We start from the raw sequence: 18246 nt of genomic DNA on the forward strand, positions 1-18246 counted from the left end.
CGGTAATCAGGTTAGTCATATTGAGTCATCCCTGTGGTGGATGTTACGTTTGCTTATTGTTTGCAGAGAATCAGCAAATGAAATCTGATATGAGATTTCTTTGGTCTTCATGTGTGATATATTTTCATTTGTAGTGTAGTTAATAAAGTAAGGGATAAGAATAGTGAAACACAATATTAATATCCACTGATGACTTTCTATTGAAACCTGCTTTAAAGTAGCAGGTATGGGGCAGCTATATTAAATATGTAGACTATTGGTAGATAAAATAAAATAACAACTTGGAAAAGGTAAGGAAAGAACATAGTAGGGATGCTTTCATTAATATCTTAACAGTATTAGGATAAAATGTTGGTTTAACATCCGTATCTTAGCAATATTAGGATAAAAGTGGATTTATCATCAGTATCTTGTCAAAATGTGTTGCGGGGATAAAAAGTAGGTTTATCATCAGTATCTTAGCAGTATTAGGTTAAAGAATCAGTTTATCAGCATGCCAGCAATATCCGGATATGAAATGGCCAAGGAGTATCTTAGCAATATCAGGACTATTTGGGATTCAGCATGGAAGAGAGCTGACCTACATCATCTGTGGATCCTCGGTTGGAAGTATGTAAAGTAGCACCTTGAGGCAAGCACCCTGAGATCACTGTTTAATGGTGCAGTGGCCTGTACAGCATGACAAAGTAGTCGACAGCATGGGCTTCATCAGCGACAGCATGGGCTTCATCAGCGTGGTCGAGTCTAATGATGCACGGTCACTTCAACAACATGCTGCAGTCACTCAAGCCTATTACACTCCATGATTGTACAAGCATGGGGTCAAGAGGACATATGCAGGCCTAGATTCCATGCTGGTTGGCTGCGATGAAGTGGTGTACGTTCACCAATAGACTAACACTTAGTCTCTGAACATGTATAATTTTGATTGTAACAAATAAACCCATTTAAATTGAAAAGGAGCCCTAGGGAGACCAGAACATGGAGAAATCTAGACTTGCTTCATTTAGGGCTTTAGTTTTGCAGGGAGGGCTAGGCTGTAGGGAACATAATATGGTTCAGGGATTTTGAGACAGACTAGTTCACCAAGACCACAGTACATTTATATCTTTTTCAGTTTTGTCTTGTCAGGCAATTACGAGTTTGACTGTGTAAAAGCATTGATCAGTATGGCTATGGAAGAACAACAAAATCGGCTTGCCTTAGTTTCCAGGTCCAGATTGATGTTAACTCTTGAGTTATCCGATCGTCTCTTTAGCTACCACGTGCAAAACCTGAAGAAAAAGAAAAAAAAAAAATATAGAATAAAATCAACTTTATCTGACATGAAGTGTTCTTGACCCAAGGGCCATTAGTATACATGCACCTGAAACAAGGCTTTGCACTTCACAGGAGAACACTGACAGAAAACGTCAGCAAAACCTTCATCAGAAGTAGAAGAAAACCAAACCATGACAAATGGCATTTGTCTTGAATCTCTTAAAATAAAACAAGTGTAAAAATATCTCAGGAGTGTCTGGAGCTTCTTGTTAGTTCAATCCCAGCATTTCCTTACTAAAACACTGAGGAATAATGGCTGCCAAATAGAAAGGCCTGGCAGAATCCCTTACATCAATGCATTACGCAAACTTCAAAGACGCTTGGCAAGTCTAATAATCATGTACAAGGCAGATGGGATAAATATGACACAGCGATTAGTCAAAAATGACACTTTCCAATTTCATAACAATAGCTTGTCTGGACAAACAATCGTATTATGTTGTCAGTTTTCGACTAATATGGCCGTCTCAAGTAGCCAAAGATGTTAGATCCAGAAAATTGTCTGGCAGCATTACACCAAGCTAAAGTGCTTAAATACTCCATTACAAGACAACGAGAGTTGTAGGAGAAGACTCGAAACAGTCTTGTGATGTCGATAAATGATGTATTTTATACCATATTTCCGTCTTTGTTCATTGAACAGAACCACTGAATCTGTCTGTATGATTAATCCATCAGGAGTGATCACAATTTGGTGGTAGGGGATGGTGTTTATAGCTCCGTGGTTGGAGAGAGTTCAAACGCTCGCTCTATCTGTCTGCTCAATTTTCATAACATGATTATTTCATTATCAGTTATGAATGGAGAGTACAATTATCTGAACTGAAACCTGAAACCAATATGTCATTTTTGCGGGATGCACTTAATGACACCCTCCCTCAAAAGCACAACATTATTTTCTGTACAATAATGCATACTTCAAAGATATCCCTACTGACTGTTCATGTATCTGAGATTCAACAGTAATGAATTGCAAATCTTGCTTAAGATGAAACGACTACATATTTATTGTGAGTGAGCCTGCTGTAAGCAACATCATAGCAATATAAACAAGTAACTGATTTTAATGATGCTTCGTCGGAAGAAAGTCCCAGGTGACGAAGATTGATGACAATTTCTACTTTAGTGAGTCACAGGAGAACATTTGAACCCATGAAACATACCCACAGAGCTGTTGTTTTATCCTACCTCCCTGGACCACATGTGTAAACCTTTGTATGACCTATAGTGGCGCCTTAGACAACCCCTGCCACCTATATGATCTATAGTAGCACCTTAGACCAAATACGCCACCTTCTGCATGATCTATGGTGGCGCCTTAGACTAACTCAAGTCACCTGAATGAGCGAGTTTAGTTTTATGCTGCTTTTAGCAATATTCCAGCAACATCACAACAGGGGACACCAGAAATGGGCTTCACACATTGTACCCAGGGAGGAAATCGAACCGAGGTAACCTGTATGACTATAGTAATCTTTAGACCAGGTAACCTGTATGATCTATAGTAGCATCTTAGACCATCCATGTCACCTGTATGATCTATAGTAGCACCTTAGACCATCCACGTCACCTGTATGATCTATAGTAGCACCTTAGACCATCCATGTCACCTGTATGATCTATAGTAGCACCTTAGACCATCCATGTCACCTGTATGATCTATAGTAGCACCTTAGACCAACCATGTCACCTGTATGATCTATAGTAGCACCTTAGACCATCCACGTCACCTGTATGATCTATAGTAGCACCTTAGACCATCCACGTCACCTGTATGATCTATAGTAGCACCTTAGACCATCCATGTCACCTGTATGATCTATAATAGCACCTGTAGACCATATGCACCTTAGACCATCCATCACCTGTATGATCTATAGTAGCACCTTAGACCATCCATGTCACCTGTATGATCTATAGTAGCACCTTAGACCATCCATGTCACCTGTATGATCTATAGTAGCACCTTAGACCATCCATGTCACCTGTATGATCTATAGTAGCATCTTAGACCATCCATGTCACCTGTATGATCTATAGTAGCACCTTAGACCATCCATGTCACCTGTATGATCTATAGTAGCACCTTAGACCATGTCACCCATAGTCACCTGTATGATCTATAGTAGCACCTTAGACCATCCATGTCACCTGTATGATCTATAGTAGCACCTTAGACCATCCATGTCACCTGTATGATCTATAGTAGCACCTGTACCTGACCATCCATGTCACCTGTAGATGATCTATCAGTAGCACCTATAGTAGCACCTTAGACCATGTCACCTGTATGATCTATAGTAGCACCTTAGACCATCCATGCCACCTGTATGATCCATAGTAGCACCTTAGACCACCCATGTCACCTGTATGATCTATAGTAGCACCTTAGACCATCCATGTCACCTGTATGATCTATCGTAGCACCTTAGACCAACCATGCTACATTCTGCATGACGTATGTTGACACCTTAGACCACCCATGCCACCTGCAATGCTGTACAACTTTCAGTTTATCTTTACATTTCTATGCTAAACTATTAATAGGCTGAGTCCATGTAAACTCAGTTTGCCATCAGTCCGGTAAGTTTACTGGATGTAACTAATGTGGCCCAATCATAAGATGCATTTGAATTAATCGTTGACGTCACCCTGTAGGTTTTATTCAGCCATAATCCACCTCCAACACAAATCAACTTTTTTAAAGAGCATGCAGCATCCAAAGCCAGCACGCCAGGAAATGTAGAACCAGCTAATGTACATAGTACTAAAAGGAGAAATGCAAAAATCTTCTATTGATGCACAACATACAGAAAATATCGGAAGAGCAATTTGGTATTTTTTCACACAAATTCTATTTGTACATGAACACAAATATTGGTGCAATTCTCACTGTAGTCAAATGTAGGTCAGTGTTATTGCTACTCTTGAGGTCTGATCCTGCTCAATATATTGATGTAAAAAAGGCCCAGCTAGCTGATGTGTATATGATATGTGGGCTGTCGCTCTGCTGATACTTGCTGCAAGGGTACATATTCCCAGCGAGAATAAGAATCTTCAGGGCAGTCAAGCGTTTGTGTAAAATACTACCACAAACACTTTAAATGGCGTCTTTATCATTTTGGTAAATGATTATGTGATTTAGTCCTCATCAAGTCTCTTTTTCACTTCAGTAAATGTTGTGGTTTTGTTGATTGCGACGAATTCTGACTTCTTATGTTAGTTACAACTTTGCACGATATTCTATATCAAAAGATCAATACAATTTACCGTGGTAGAGAGTTCCTGACCATTCTCCCTCATTTCATTTCCAAGAAGGATTCCAAACTCACTTGTTGCCATGACGACTTTTCAAAGTCTATGAGGAATGCATAATGAATTTGCTGGCTTCTAAATTTAAACCTTACAAATTCTTATGATCATAAAAATAGCAGTACAGAATGAAATGTTTTGGTTAATATCAGGTTTATGTTATTTGTTTATATGTCTACTACAGTTATACTTACACAGCACAAGGATTATAGTATTTGTTTAAACGGTCTACTATTTCAGCCATATCACGACTAAAACAAGTTATACATTAGTGATACATAAACTTAGATTATAAAAACCTGTCAACGAAGGACAGTTAAAACAACTAGCATGTCACAGATATAGATGTAAAACAAGTGCCACTTCATTTGATATATTAATGCTGTCTGGCTGTTTTCTAGTACAATGTGAAGTCTATGACCGACTGACATTTACAAAGCACTTCAATCATAGAATAATGTTGTGATGGTTCCAAAACAATATAGTCCAGGCATTACTCAGCATCTACAGCTACATATGTATCTTGTATGCAGTGATTCTTTGTGTGCTCACAAAATATCTTTGCAGTAAGCAATATAGTTCAATCTTGTCATGGTAATTGTAGTCTTTTCATACAGCATTCTGCCATCAAACAAATATCTCACACGGCCCATGATACAATCTGAATGTCTCAAGCTTGTTACCACCTTTCAAAACACTCTTGATCCAGTAACACATCTCTCAGTGTATCTGGTAACCTCTTTGTTGAGAAAAATCTGTCATAACAAGGAAAGCTACTCTATTTTTTCATCTGGAAAGACCACATTCTTCTCCTGAACAAAACATAGGGATTTGATTCGTACTAGGATGCCATGTTTGATCTGAGGTAGGGTGCCATGTTTGATCTGAGGTAGAATGCCATGTTTGATCTGAGGTAGGGTGCCATATTTGATCTTAGGTAGAATGCCATGTTTGATCTTAGGTAGGGTGCCATGTTTGATCTTAGGTAGGGTGCCATGTTTGATCTGAGGTAGGGTGGCATGTTTGATCTTAGGTAGGATGCCATGTTTGATCTTAGGTAGGGTGCCATGTTTGATCTTAGGTAGGGTGCCATGTTTGATCTGAGGTAGGGTGCCATGTTTGATCTTAGGTAGGATGCCATGTTTGATCTTAGGTAGGGTGCCATGTTTGATCTTAGGTAGGGTGCCATGTTTGATCTTAGGTAGGGTGCCATGTTTGATCTCAGGTAGGGTGCCATGTTTGATCTCAGGTAGAATGCCATTTTTGCCAACTGGTAGGATGCCATGCGTTTGAACTCAGCTAGGTTTTCATATTTGATGGGATGCCATGTTTGATCTAAGCTAGGATGCCATGTTTGATTGAAGCATGGATGATATGTTTGATGTATGATATGTTTTCATGTTTGATCTATGCTAGGATGCCATATTTGATCTTAGGTAGGGTGCCATGTCTGATCTCAGCTTGGAATGTATGTTTGATCTATGCTAGGATGCCATATTTGATCTTAGGTAGGGTGCCATGTCTGATCTCAGCTTGGAATGTATGTTTGATCTATGCTAGGATGCCATATTTGATCTTAGGTAGGGTGCCATGGCTGATCTCAGTTTGGAATGTATGTTTGATCTATATTAGGATGCCATGTTTGATGCCAGCTCATATGTTCTTTTTCACTGCTTCTGTCCTTACACCAATGCTTTTGATTAAGATCGTCATAATAACAAAACCACCATTATATCCATTTAATGACAAAAGTTTTCTATTGGACTGAAGTCATGTGGACAGAAACTGATTAACTGTCAGTATATGGGCCATGAAAAATCAGGTTATTTACACTGAAGTGAAAATATCACTTATACTTTCACTCCACTGAAACATAATTGACACTTTTCTGATGAATAACAATCCCTATTTTCACAATGTATTCTTTTATTGCATTTTACTATGTTAATATTCCATATCAGAAGGTTTATTGGGTCCTTTGTGGAACAAATGGCAACATTTCTTGGTTACATGCCAATATCATCAGTTATAAACCTGGTGGATATGCTCTGAATGCTGCAACACATACAACTAGAATGGTTGAAGTACCTCTTGCTTATATCTCCATACAGAAAAGCCATTTCTTAAAATAGTAATCTGTGGCCATTTTGTGATGAAACAAATTTGTTTTTGTTCTCAAAGTGACACATACGTAAACCAAAATCTATAAACATTAATCTTTTGACTCGTCTTCCAAGGCAATAACTATTATACTACCTGAACTTTAAAGTGTTCCCTGTGTGACTTTAATTCTATGTTTCTCCAGTTTTTGTATGTTTCTAAAGTATTTGTAAGCTTCTTTTCATCAGGTATTGGTAGTATCTGTGATATTGATTAAAATTATATCAATATATATATAACATGATGACATTTACAAAAAATAATCTGAATTATTTCAGAACTGAGATTTCCCACTTTGTACATGTGCAAGAGCATTGGACTCGGGATACTATTACCCGTACAACTGTTTACAGATAGCTGACAGTGACAAGGACTCCTGATGAAGATCTGAAGATTTTATGGCACAATTACAACCAAAATACAGGATTTGTCGCATTGATGTAATTGAAGTAGGATATTTGCAGGAATTAATCAAGTTTGGTTAACATGACAAGAAAACAAAGGCTGAACCGTTTTTCTGGTGTATAGCAAGGTTTCCAGATTGCCGTATCATGAGGTGACAATGAAGTTCCTTGTCAAACAGCACGTCCATCTGGTACACATGGTCATCTAGCTGCAGTTGTTATGCCCAGCCATGTAATCTCCGTGATTTACTGCCCTATTATGTACAGACAACATGACTACCTGACACCAGGTCGTTACACACAGACACCTGATGGTCATGACAGTTGTTATGTTTGACATTTCACAACTACCTCTCAACTGTGGGAGAAACACTTGTGTTTATGTTTCCTGATAGTAACGAGATAAGAGGACGTTATAAATCATATTCAGTATCCTATCAGTGAGTATCAAGTCATATTGGTTGTTTAGCAATATTCTAGCTTTATGATTTGGGTTTCAATTCTGGACCAGGCAAACCACTGACTGAAAACCTGAGAAATGATCCATGACAACTGACAATGTCACAGAGCCTGTTCGTCAATCCAATAGCTTGTTCCACAAAGTGATCTGGGCCTAGATTTTCGAAGCTCTCCTAGAGCTAAGATAGTCGTAAGTTAATGTTAATGTATGGCACTTACGACCATCTTACAACTAAGAGAGCTTCGAAAATTTAACCCCTGAGCGCTAAGGTGATCGTAACTCCCATACCTTAACAGAGTTATGACTGTTATTGGGCTACAATCACTTTGTGAAACGGGGCCCTGGTTACCTGCCTTTTTTTCACCATGCTGAGGAAATATTGTCATCCAGCTTCAAAGCAGTGAAAAAAAATCGTCCTTATTGTAGAAAATTATGAAGAAGTTCTTTGGTCATCAGTTCAATAACAGCTGTATCCCAGGGGCATGTATATCAGGTCTGGGTGAAACAATCCAGTGGTCGACAACATCAGTAGAGATCCTGCCATTGGTAATAGAGATATCCAGACACATCAAACATTACAGCCACCTAATCCCCATTCAGCTGAGCACACATACTAAGGAGCTCTTTTCCAGCTTACCCATCTCTATATGGTCAAAAATAAATGTCAACTCATATGAAAACTACAAATCCTCATTTCAAAAAGACCTGTACAAAATACTTCTTCAGTCTGGGGCTAGTCCTTGTTTCCAAGACGTATAAAGATGGCCTCGTGTTGACCAATCAACATCAAGCTTACAAGGGGAAGTTGACTTATTGTGATGACTGTTATCAGGAACGTTCATGTGTCAAAGAACACTGATTGATCTGTGGAAGAGTGCCAGACATAGAACACGACAATCATGCAAATGAGCCAAAACCCGGATTCCAGGAAAGACACTGACAATGCTGAGAACAGTTTCATCATGATACAATTCCAATGAGATACATCACAGCCTCTAGAAACTGTTTCCTGCCCTACTGGAGGCCCTCATCACAAACACTTGAAAAGACAAGTCAATTATTCAACCAAAACAAAATACCATGAGGGAGACACTGAAAGGACCATTTAACGATTCAATGTATGCAAATAACCCTTTATGACAAACATCAAACTTGACCCCTGAGAAACAATGGAGAATGGACCACGCAATAAAAACATACAATTTAGCAATTATGTGATGCTGGGTAGTTAATGGCGCACATTACAAGAACAATCGAAAATGCCAGCTGTGACAGAACTGGGTCACACTTAACATTGGTCTACTTAGTGGGCAACAAGATCTATGCAATTTTATTAAGTAGAATTAAATTGCCACTGCAAAATGTCTAAAACAATAAACTGAAAATTTTAAGGATGATCATTATATACATGTATCAGTTTTGCTTTTTATTGTAAATGAGGGATGAAGTTTCAATTGAGTTGTGACACAAATCAAAGATGATGACTATAAACATCAGCGTGTACATTTATGAGTGAGTGAATGTGGGTTTAATGCCACCATATTTCACTCAGATATATTGCTGACACTTGTGAGCGTGGGAAGGAAACCAGTTGCAGTGAGTGAGTGAGTGAGTGAGTGAGTGAGTGAGTGAAAGAATGGTAGGGTGAGTAAGTTATAAGTATTAGTGAGGTCTTAATTTTCAAGGCACATCTACAATTAAACAAGCTGGGGCATTTCATGTTTAACTCATATCATTCCAGGACAGGAGATAGTGGTTGCTGACAAAAATAGGACTGTGGTCTGATGAAAGGCAGGTGGAATGAGAGTTTCAAAATTTATTCAAGATCAAAAAAGAATTTACTTGCTGCCAACAGGATGTTCTTGATATTGGAACCACTCATCTATATGCAGTCTAAGAATCTATTCCAACCTTTCACAAAGCAAACACTTGTGACCCAAATTTCACATCCTTAAGTCAACAGGCAGATACTTCTTCATCCAAACTCCCAGAAAAACCATCAACCTGGTCTTCACAGCCGGAAATCTTTCTCTCTCTTAACCAAGGTCTCTCTAACTGCGGAAATCTTTCTCTCTCTAACTGCATCGCCAATGCATCAGGGGAAATGTCAATGTAACCATTTATAACCAATGAAAGATGATTTACGTCATAGCGGGTAATTATGATAGTTATCATGCCGATGAAGATATGAAATGCATTATAGCTGTCCATGATGGATGTCGAGGAACCTCATTGGTGGAGGGACATGGATTGTCCAAACTAACCCTCTCTTCAAAGACAGTGTTCAAGAAGTAATTGCTTTATAGATTACTTCGTTCTCGTTTGTTGGGAACAGGCTTCCATCCATCGGACAGCGATAGGACTTCGCATGTTGAATGTTATTTTATGCCAAGTGCAGTGGGGAAGCTAAGTTGTTAAACAATTTGTTCATAACGCCAAAGACCAAGGTTCATTTCCCCACGTGGTTACAACATGTGGAGCACATTACGGGTGTGATATTGCTGGCATATTGCTTAAATATGGCGTACAACTATATTCATTCACTTACTTAGGCCAGTCAGAAATATCCAAACTTTCACACAGTAGTCTGTGAATGTTTTAAGTAGGGGCAAGGCAAATCAGAGGTGGATTGAACAATCATCCGCATCATTGGGACATGACAAGATACTATCATCACATCCAATCCTTGTTGGAGTCAGCTCTTAAGACAAGGATGGGATAATTGGGACCTAACGTTTTTCAGTAATTCGCCTAAGAATGAATTTGGACACTAAATTTGACATCCGTGTAATTTGAATTGCATTATAGATATTTTGAGTGAGACGAAAAAATTACAAAAACCACCCACAGCATATCAGTTTCGGATGCAAGTTTGAAAGAAAGCTGGACTGAATCTGGTACATACAAACCAAACAAACGATGTAAAAGCACCAAATCTGTTTCAAACATCCACAAGCAAGGGGGGTAACTCTGCAGGGAAAGTCAATCCCCTTTTCCTTTCACAGTCCAACAATCTTTATGGTGTCCTTGAACAGTCGACACATGAAATAAGCAGTATGGGTGTGTATACACAAATGTTTCATGATGAAAAAAGTGTTGAAAATATGCTTTGTCCATTCATAAGTTATGCTGCTCACAGGTTTCAAGAAACTTACAGAGACATACAAATTTAAAAAGCATCAAAGAATCATTAAACCCCACGAGAAGCTCAGCCGTTCCTAAAAAATCGTGTAATGTAATGCTTTCCAGATGTACCAGAATTCAATAAACAAGCCATCATTCCCCGATCTAGACAACAAAAACACAATACACATATATTATTCAGTCACGATATGCCCATACTTTCAGATATGTGGCCAATTTCTCTACTTTTTACTGAGTTATCTGCAGCACTTTTACCTATTACACGTCAGCACAAATCGGTCAAGACGGTCCCTCCAAAAAATATCATCTGTATCAGCTTGCTTGGTGTGGGTTATCCTTTTTTGCATTCTTGATGAAATATCTAGAGCCAAAATCATGTTTACATTCTTGCATAATTGAATTCCTACTTGTGGTAAGGATTAACCCTTGCCTTCACAAACAAGATCACTATCAGAGCCTTCCTGACTTCAAAGATATACATTTCTAAACCAACTGCAAGTGCAACCTTTTAGACTTTGTGAAAATATCAGGTGCTTGCCAATCTGACAGTGGTACATGGACCTGCACACATTTTGACACAAATATTGATTATCTGAAAATGTTCAACTCAGTTTCAGGTTGAATTAAAAAGTTTGTATTTTTTTATGAACTCCGCAACAAACTATATTGCTGGCTTCAATAGAAAAAATAAGTTTAAATTGCATTTCCTTTGGCTCTGATTTTCCTTCATTAATTTATCCATTTGTCGATTTCAAACAAAACAAAGTTTTGGTAAAAAAGTTTCTTTGCTGCCCTTGCAATAATATAAGAATGTCACAAGGAATAGGCGAATGATAATTAAAGCAGCAATATTCTATTAAAAAAATAGTTTGGTAATCAAAGCTAGTGACTGACAACATGAACCATTATCCATTCTGTTGGGTCACGTCGACACACAGCAGCCAAATTGCCACGTGCAGCCCTCCTCAGATGGGTGTCCTAACAATGGGATATTGGGAACGTTCTTCTTCCCTACAGTCCGCACCTGGGGCCATCATTGCTGGATCAACACTTGCTGTTTCCATCCAGCAATAACTGTCACAGTCAATGTTCAGTAAAGGCCAGGTCATACAGACATGGTGTTAATATGCCTGCTGTTCTTAACACTCCACTTTTCCCAGTATTTGATGAAGTCCCATCTTGAAATAATCAAGACTGGACCAGGCAATCCAGTGATCAATATTGTAAGCACCAATTCATGATGTCAGGGTAAGAAGGGATATAAAGAAACACACCTGGAAATAATCAAGACTGGACCAGATAATCCAGTGATCAATATTGTGAGCACCAATTATGATGTCAGGGTAAGAAGGGATACAATGAAACACACCTGGAAATAATCAAGACTGGACCAGACAATCCAGTGATCAGTATTGTGAACACCAATTCATGATGTCAGGGCAAGAAGGGATACAATGAAACACACCTGGAAATAATCAAGACTGGACCAGACAATCCAGTGATCAGTATTGTGAACACCAATTCATGATGTCAGGGCAAGAAGGGATACAATAAAACACACCTGGAAGTAATCAAGACTGGACCAGACAATCCAGTGATCAGTATTGTGAGCACCAATTCATGATGTCAGGGCTTGAAGAAATGCAGAGAACCAAGTACCTTGTCTGACCGCCAGATCCAATTAGTCCTGTTTACAACATGCTTAGGCTGCTGCAGACCAATTCTGACGTTAATTCCTTTCAGCTTATCAGGATGAGAAGCAACCTAGTCGGCTTCATAATCCCCTTGTGATTTAACAGAACCAGCAGGTACCGAAACCAGTCAAGCGAATAGTATCCTGATTATGAATGTATCCCCAGAAATCTCAAAAGCATTCAGGTCTCTCCAAATGCAACTGCTAACGAATTAAGAAGTTAGCAAATGTACAAATTAGCATAGATAGTGATATTACAGCTGGAGCCAGACAGAGTAGTCTCAGAGATCAGTCCGCAGGGAAATCACACCTACAGATACAACACCGCTACTGATTGCCCTCCAAGATTCATGCCCTCCATGCATTTAAATCATTATAAAGTAATCAATAAACTACATCAAATATAAGAAAATACTCCCGAAGACATATTCCATGATGTATGGATGTGTGTCCAAGGTGTGTGATGAGTGAGTGAGTGAGTATGGTTTTACGCTGCTTTTAGCAATATTCCTGCCACATCACGGCTGGGGACGCCAGAAATGGGTTTCACATATTGTACCCATATGGGGAATCGAATCTTTGGCGTGATGAGCGAACACTTTAACCACTAAGCTACCCCACCGCCCCAGGTGTGTGATGAACTGTCGATAGATCAACCTTCAGATTCTACCTTCCTGGTGCATTCTGGACCTCATTGTTTTTGCATGACTTGGGAAAAAAAGAGGTCTTTGAAGATGTATAATGAATGAAATAAGAGCTTGAAAGACAAGCATAAAAAACGTTTTCATGTCATACCAAAATGATCACATTCTGAAATGAAGATGATGAAATTTCATGCCATGAAACAATCCTGCTTCATATCTGATCTGCCTTGAAAACGCATGTCAGTAAGTAATTGTTTTAAAAGCACATCTTTATTCAGTGTAGCTTCAGAGCCATCCACACAGCGGTCCCGTGCCGTCATGACAGGATGTTGAATCATCAGTGGATACACACACCAGTGCGTGCGAAGCTGGAGGTGACCGGTGCAACCTTGATTAGAATGGCGCATCGTGTTATTCAAACTTTGTCACAAAACTTTTCAGTGCGGATGAACCATGGCAGTGCTACATTCTGTTCAGCAAAGCATGATGGAACTAATTATGGGAAACCTACATAGGAGCCACATGATGGCAAAATGTATTTAGTTGACCTTCATCACTTCCTGCTTCCTAGATGGATCAGCATCCCGTCATCCAGTGTGAGTTCAAAGCTCCATATTATGGGTTATGTACTATTTTGGGGTTCATCGGCTAAGGATAGCTGCACTTGTCTGGGTGATTAATTGCTCAATACATTTCACAGGTGAAGTCCAGTATCAGTTAATGAGCGTTTGTGAAATTAATCCTACCCCAAGATGAAGGAGTAGGCTGCCTTGTTGGAGGCGTGAGCAGATGTAGAGTGACCACAAAGGTTTTGTTAATCCAGATATTTATTATTCCAGCCAATTTCACTTGGAATAGTTTCATCATGAATGGGGTTCTAGAAATATGCACACTTACTGTGAGAGGACATGGATTATGTAGAGACATATCATAAGCAACAGCAATAAGTCTCAAAATGGGTGGGTGCTTGAGGTGAGTGAGTGAGTGAGTGAGTGAGTGAGTGAGTGAGTGAGTGAGTGAGTGAGTGAGTGAGTGAGTGAGTGAGTGAGTGAGTGAGTGAGTGAAGAAGTGAAGTGAGTAGTTTTACGCCGCACTCAGCAGTATTCCAGCTATATGGCAGTGGTCCGTAAATAATCGAGTCTGGACCAGACAATCCAGCATGAATATTGATCTACTCAATTGGGATACGATGACGTGTCAACCCAGTCAGCAAGCCTGATCACCCGATCCCGTTAGTCGGCTATTATAGCAAGCATCGGTAAAATCAGCATGTACATTTATGAGTGAGTGAATGTGGGTTTAATGTGACTATATTCCTCTCAGATATATTGCTGACACTTATGAGCGTGGGAAGGAAACCAATTGCAGTGAGTGAGTGAGTGAGTGAGAGTGCACAGTATTCTAGTTATAACATGGTGTGTCAGCTTGATATTGGCTGAAAGCCTTAAAAGATGCAAATACAGTATTCAGTGTTTGCCACACAGGAGAAACCCTCAAGCATGGATACTGTACTGACAAACCCTGCAACCACAGAAAACCTGGATTTGAACCCACAAAATGGAACCTTGACAGAAAGCCAATTACAACAAAAGGCGTTAAACGAAGAACTACTGACAACAGATCAATAACGATACACCAAAAATGATCATATAGAAATATCTGTGGAACGTACTAATGGAGTCCGCTTGCTCTAATTTACTGACCTACATTAAAAACTACCTACAATCAGTTGTGTTTTACTGTGTCACCACACAGGAAATATTGCATCCACAATTTTGTTGTTACCACCTATTTACAGTATACAAAAACGTTGTAAAAGGAAGAGGTGGCTACTTTTTTACCCCCATGAATAAATGTCAGGAACATGCCGCTTGTTATTTGTAAATATCCAAAATAACATGTAGCACTTTTACAACAAAATGCTGCAACATATCCCAGCGGGCTGACATTTCCATTGCTTCATGCATACAGGAGCCACTTTCTGCATTAGTGTCCATGGTAATAACAGATAAGCGCATCTCCTGCTCCGAAGAGTGCGCTGCGATGGCAAGAGTTACCCAATCATTCACAACCTACATGTAACAGGGTGACATGGATTGTCATTATGGCGTCTTGCTTCAACCAACAATTAGTAAACGCGGAACAACCACAAACAAGGGAACATGAATTGTCATGGTGGTGCTTTTTTTAACCAGCAATCAGTAGCAGGGAATTATGGCATCTTGCTGACAGATAGGATCAACAAAATGTCAACAAGCAGGACAGTAACAGAGGAACATGGACTGTCTGGATGACATCTTGCTGCCAGAGAAGATGAGATGAGTGAGGTTTAATGATACTTTTAGCAATATTCCTGCAATATCACAGCGGATGACACCAGAAATGGGCTTCACACATTGTACCCATGCGGGGAATTGAATCCGGGTCTTCGGCATGGCGTGCGAATGCTTAGACCGATAAACCAACCCCAGATAGGATGAACAAAATGTCAACAAGCAAGACATGAACCACCACAGGTAACATTGCATACAACCAATCTCCCTGTAGTTTTACAATATTTCCCTCCTTGTGAGAACATACAATAACATATCCCTCCTTGTGAGAACATACAATAACATATCCCTCCTTGTGGTTCTTCATCAATATTTCACCAATTTTGGTGATATTCAAAAACATTCCTTCATTATACCAACACAACAGTATTTACCTTCTTGTGAAACAATATTTCCTCCCTGGTACTGATATACAAAAAACACTGTCTCTTGTGACTCGACAGGAAATTTTTTTTTTAAATTGCTCCTTCCTGTGAACTACAACAATATTTAATGCATTATCTCCACAGTAACATCAATACACACAATTACACTATCCACACGTCAGTTTATCTGATTACAGCCCCTCAGTTTACACATTAGTTTCGCCACGTAACCTGAAATGTGACATTTCGAAAAAAACACATTGCCATGTTTTATGATTGGTTTCCTGGATTGTTGTCACTGTACCGATAAACTTAATTCCTCGAAAAACATTATTTACCTATGTATCAGTCCATGCTCCATCCAAGCTGCTGGTGAGGGATAAAGCCATTCCTCACTCACTACCTCAAGGTCAGATGTCTGATTACTGATGCGGGAGGAAAGCCTGAACTGATGAAGGTCTTTGGTGAAAGTGAGTGAGTTTAGTTTTACGCCACTTTTAGCAATATTCCAGCAATATCACGGCAGGGGAAACTAGAAATGGACTTCACACATTATACTCAAGTGGGGAATCGAACCCAGATCTTCGGCATCATGAGTGAACGCTTTAACCACTGGGCTACCCAACTGCCCACTTTAGTGAAAACCACAAGCATGGATATGGTGTGACAGACCTAGGAATATAATCAGAGCCAATTGGGATTCAAACCCACCAGGTTTCTGGAGCAGCAGGACCAATTGGGATTCAAACCCACCAGGTTTCTGGTGCATCAGGACCAACTGGGATTCAAACCTACCAGGTTGTTTTTGCATCAGGACCAACTGGGATTCAAACCCAGCAGGTTTCTGGTGCATCTAGTTCCCTGAATTACAGCTTCTAAGATGCATGCATGACAGTTCCCCTAAGGACATCATATTCAACAAGATACTTTTACTTAATTTTTTTGGGTCTTATATCCCACTCACGTTACTCCTCACTGCTAAAGGATTCTAATTGGATCAGACTGAAAAACATTGTTGCTAAATCGGAAGCGGCATTTGCAGTGTTTAGTTTTGAAACCTGCCTGGATGTCTGTGATGAGACTGCTCATTTCGATTACCTGTACAACACCTGTCTCAGCAGTATGAGCATGTCTTTGCCTTGAACCATCAAAGCATGAGAATGCAGTAATTACCTGTCAAGCACTTGATGAATATTTCATTGGCAGGCCTGAAGTTGTGGAGGGGACAAGACGTTACCGCGATGTGATGCAATCAATTTCACATGATGTAGTAGAAATTGACGTAGCGCAAGTAAGAACACAAACACTCTTAGTGCCAATATGTTATTAACAAGCCAAATTTAGACCATTACAGATTGATGGAAGTGGAAGCCATTTCCAATATGCCGAGGTGATTCGGCTGAATAAACCATACGGATGGACTACATCAACTTTTCAAAAGATCTAATCTTAACTAATACTGCCGATTCTAAATATAGCCGAACATGCTTGGTCTAACTGCTTAAAGCATGTAATCTTGCTGTACTATGAGTCTGAGAGCTTCATGATCAGTCCTACTTGCAGGATAGAACATCTCTTGAATCACCAAGGCATGGTTTCATCAATGTATCAACAAGTCCTGGATTGCCTAAAGCATCCTAATGTGCACCAAAACAGCAGGTAACGGACCAGCTTCTTATCATAACCTGGTGTTTCAGTGGAGGATGTTTGGATAGGTTGGGGCGCCCTCACAGACATTTTGTCATCACTGCACATGGAGAAGGAATCTGGAGAATCGGATTCTGATGGGGGTTGAAGGAAACATAAGCTTACATCAGAAACATGGTCTCAGAAACATTTGCCCCAGTGGATTTAGGGTAAAGGAAAGTTCTCCAGCACTCTATACTTGTGATACAATAAAAATAAACTGGGGATTCAGTGTCCACAATGGCTGCTGAGCCTGGCTTGTGCTTGGATGGATCACATTTCACATTACAAATTCTGATTCAATCGTCATGGTGCATCCTCAAAACTACTGGATGTAGCTACATTCTTTCACACACAGGGGGAATGTTATTTTCTCTACAGCCTGCAACATTCCAGCTAGATCATGGCAGACACAATAAAACTGAATCACCTCCATCGTTTGACAGCATGGGCAACAATACACAGCAGTGGGGTAGAATGAAACTCGTCAGCCAAGCCAACCATTCTAACCATCCAATCCTCAGAGTCAGCCTGCTTCTGTAACAAGAATTGGACACAGAAGACTTCTTCTGACCCTGAATTCCCACAGGCTTTAAGATTAATGCATGGCGGCCAAGCCAAGTTAATCAAGTTTCACGATAGCACTCTCTAAAATGTCCCAGTGAGATATGAAGTAGTCCCAGGATAAAAAATCACTTCCTCGAGAATCTTGGTCAGGCATTTTT

General features: G+C 39.7%; 1 long non-coding RNA gene across 3 annotated transcripts in view; it reads right to left on the bottom strand.

The window, feature by feature from the left end:
* Window positions 1-1200: 1200 nt before the first annotated feature.
* LOC124282470 overlaps window positions 1201-18246 on the bottom strand; it is a 209675-nt gene continuing 192629 nt past the window's right edge. For all 3 annotated transcript variants that reach the window (XR_006900163.1, XR_006900165.1, XR_006900164.1), the window contains exon 5: window positions 1201-1274. This is a non-coding gene — a long non-coding RNA (uncharacterized LOC124282470). The remainder of the gene's footprint in view (window positions 1275-18246) is intronic.

Source organism: Haliotis rubra, unplaced genomic scaffold, assembly GCF_003918875.1.
Source record: "Haliotis rubra isolate DU_JTF1 unplaced genomic scaffold, ASM391887v1 Scf3, whole genome shotgun sequence".
In the NCBI taxonomy this organism is placed as follows: Eukaryota; Metazoa; Mollusca; class Gastropoda; order Lepetellida; family Haliotidae; genus Haliotis; species Haliotis rubra.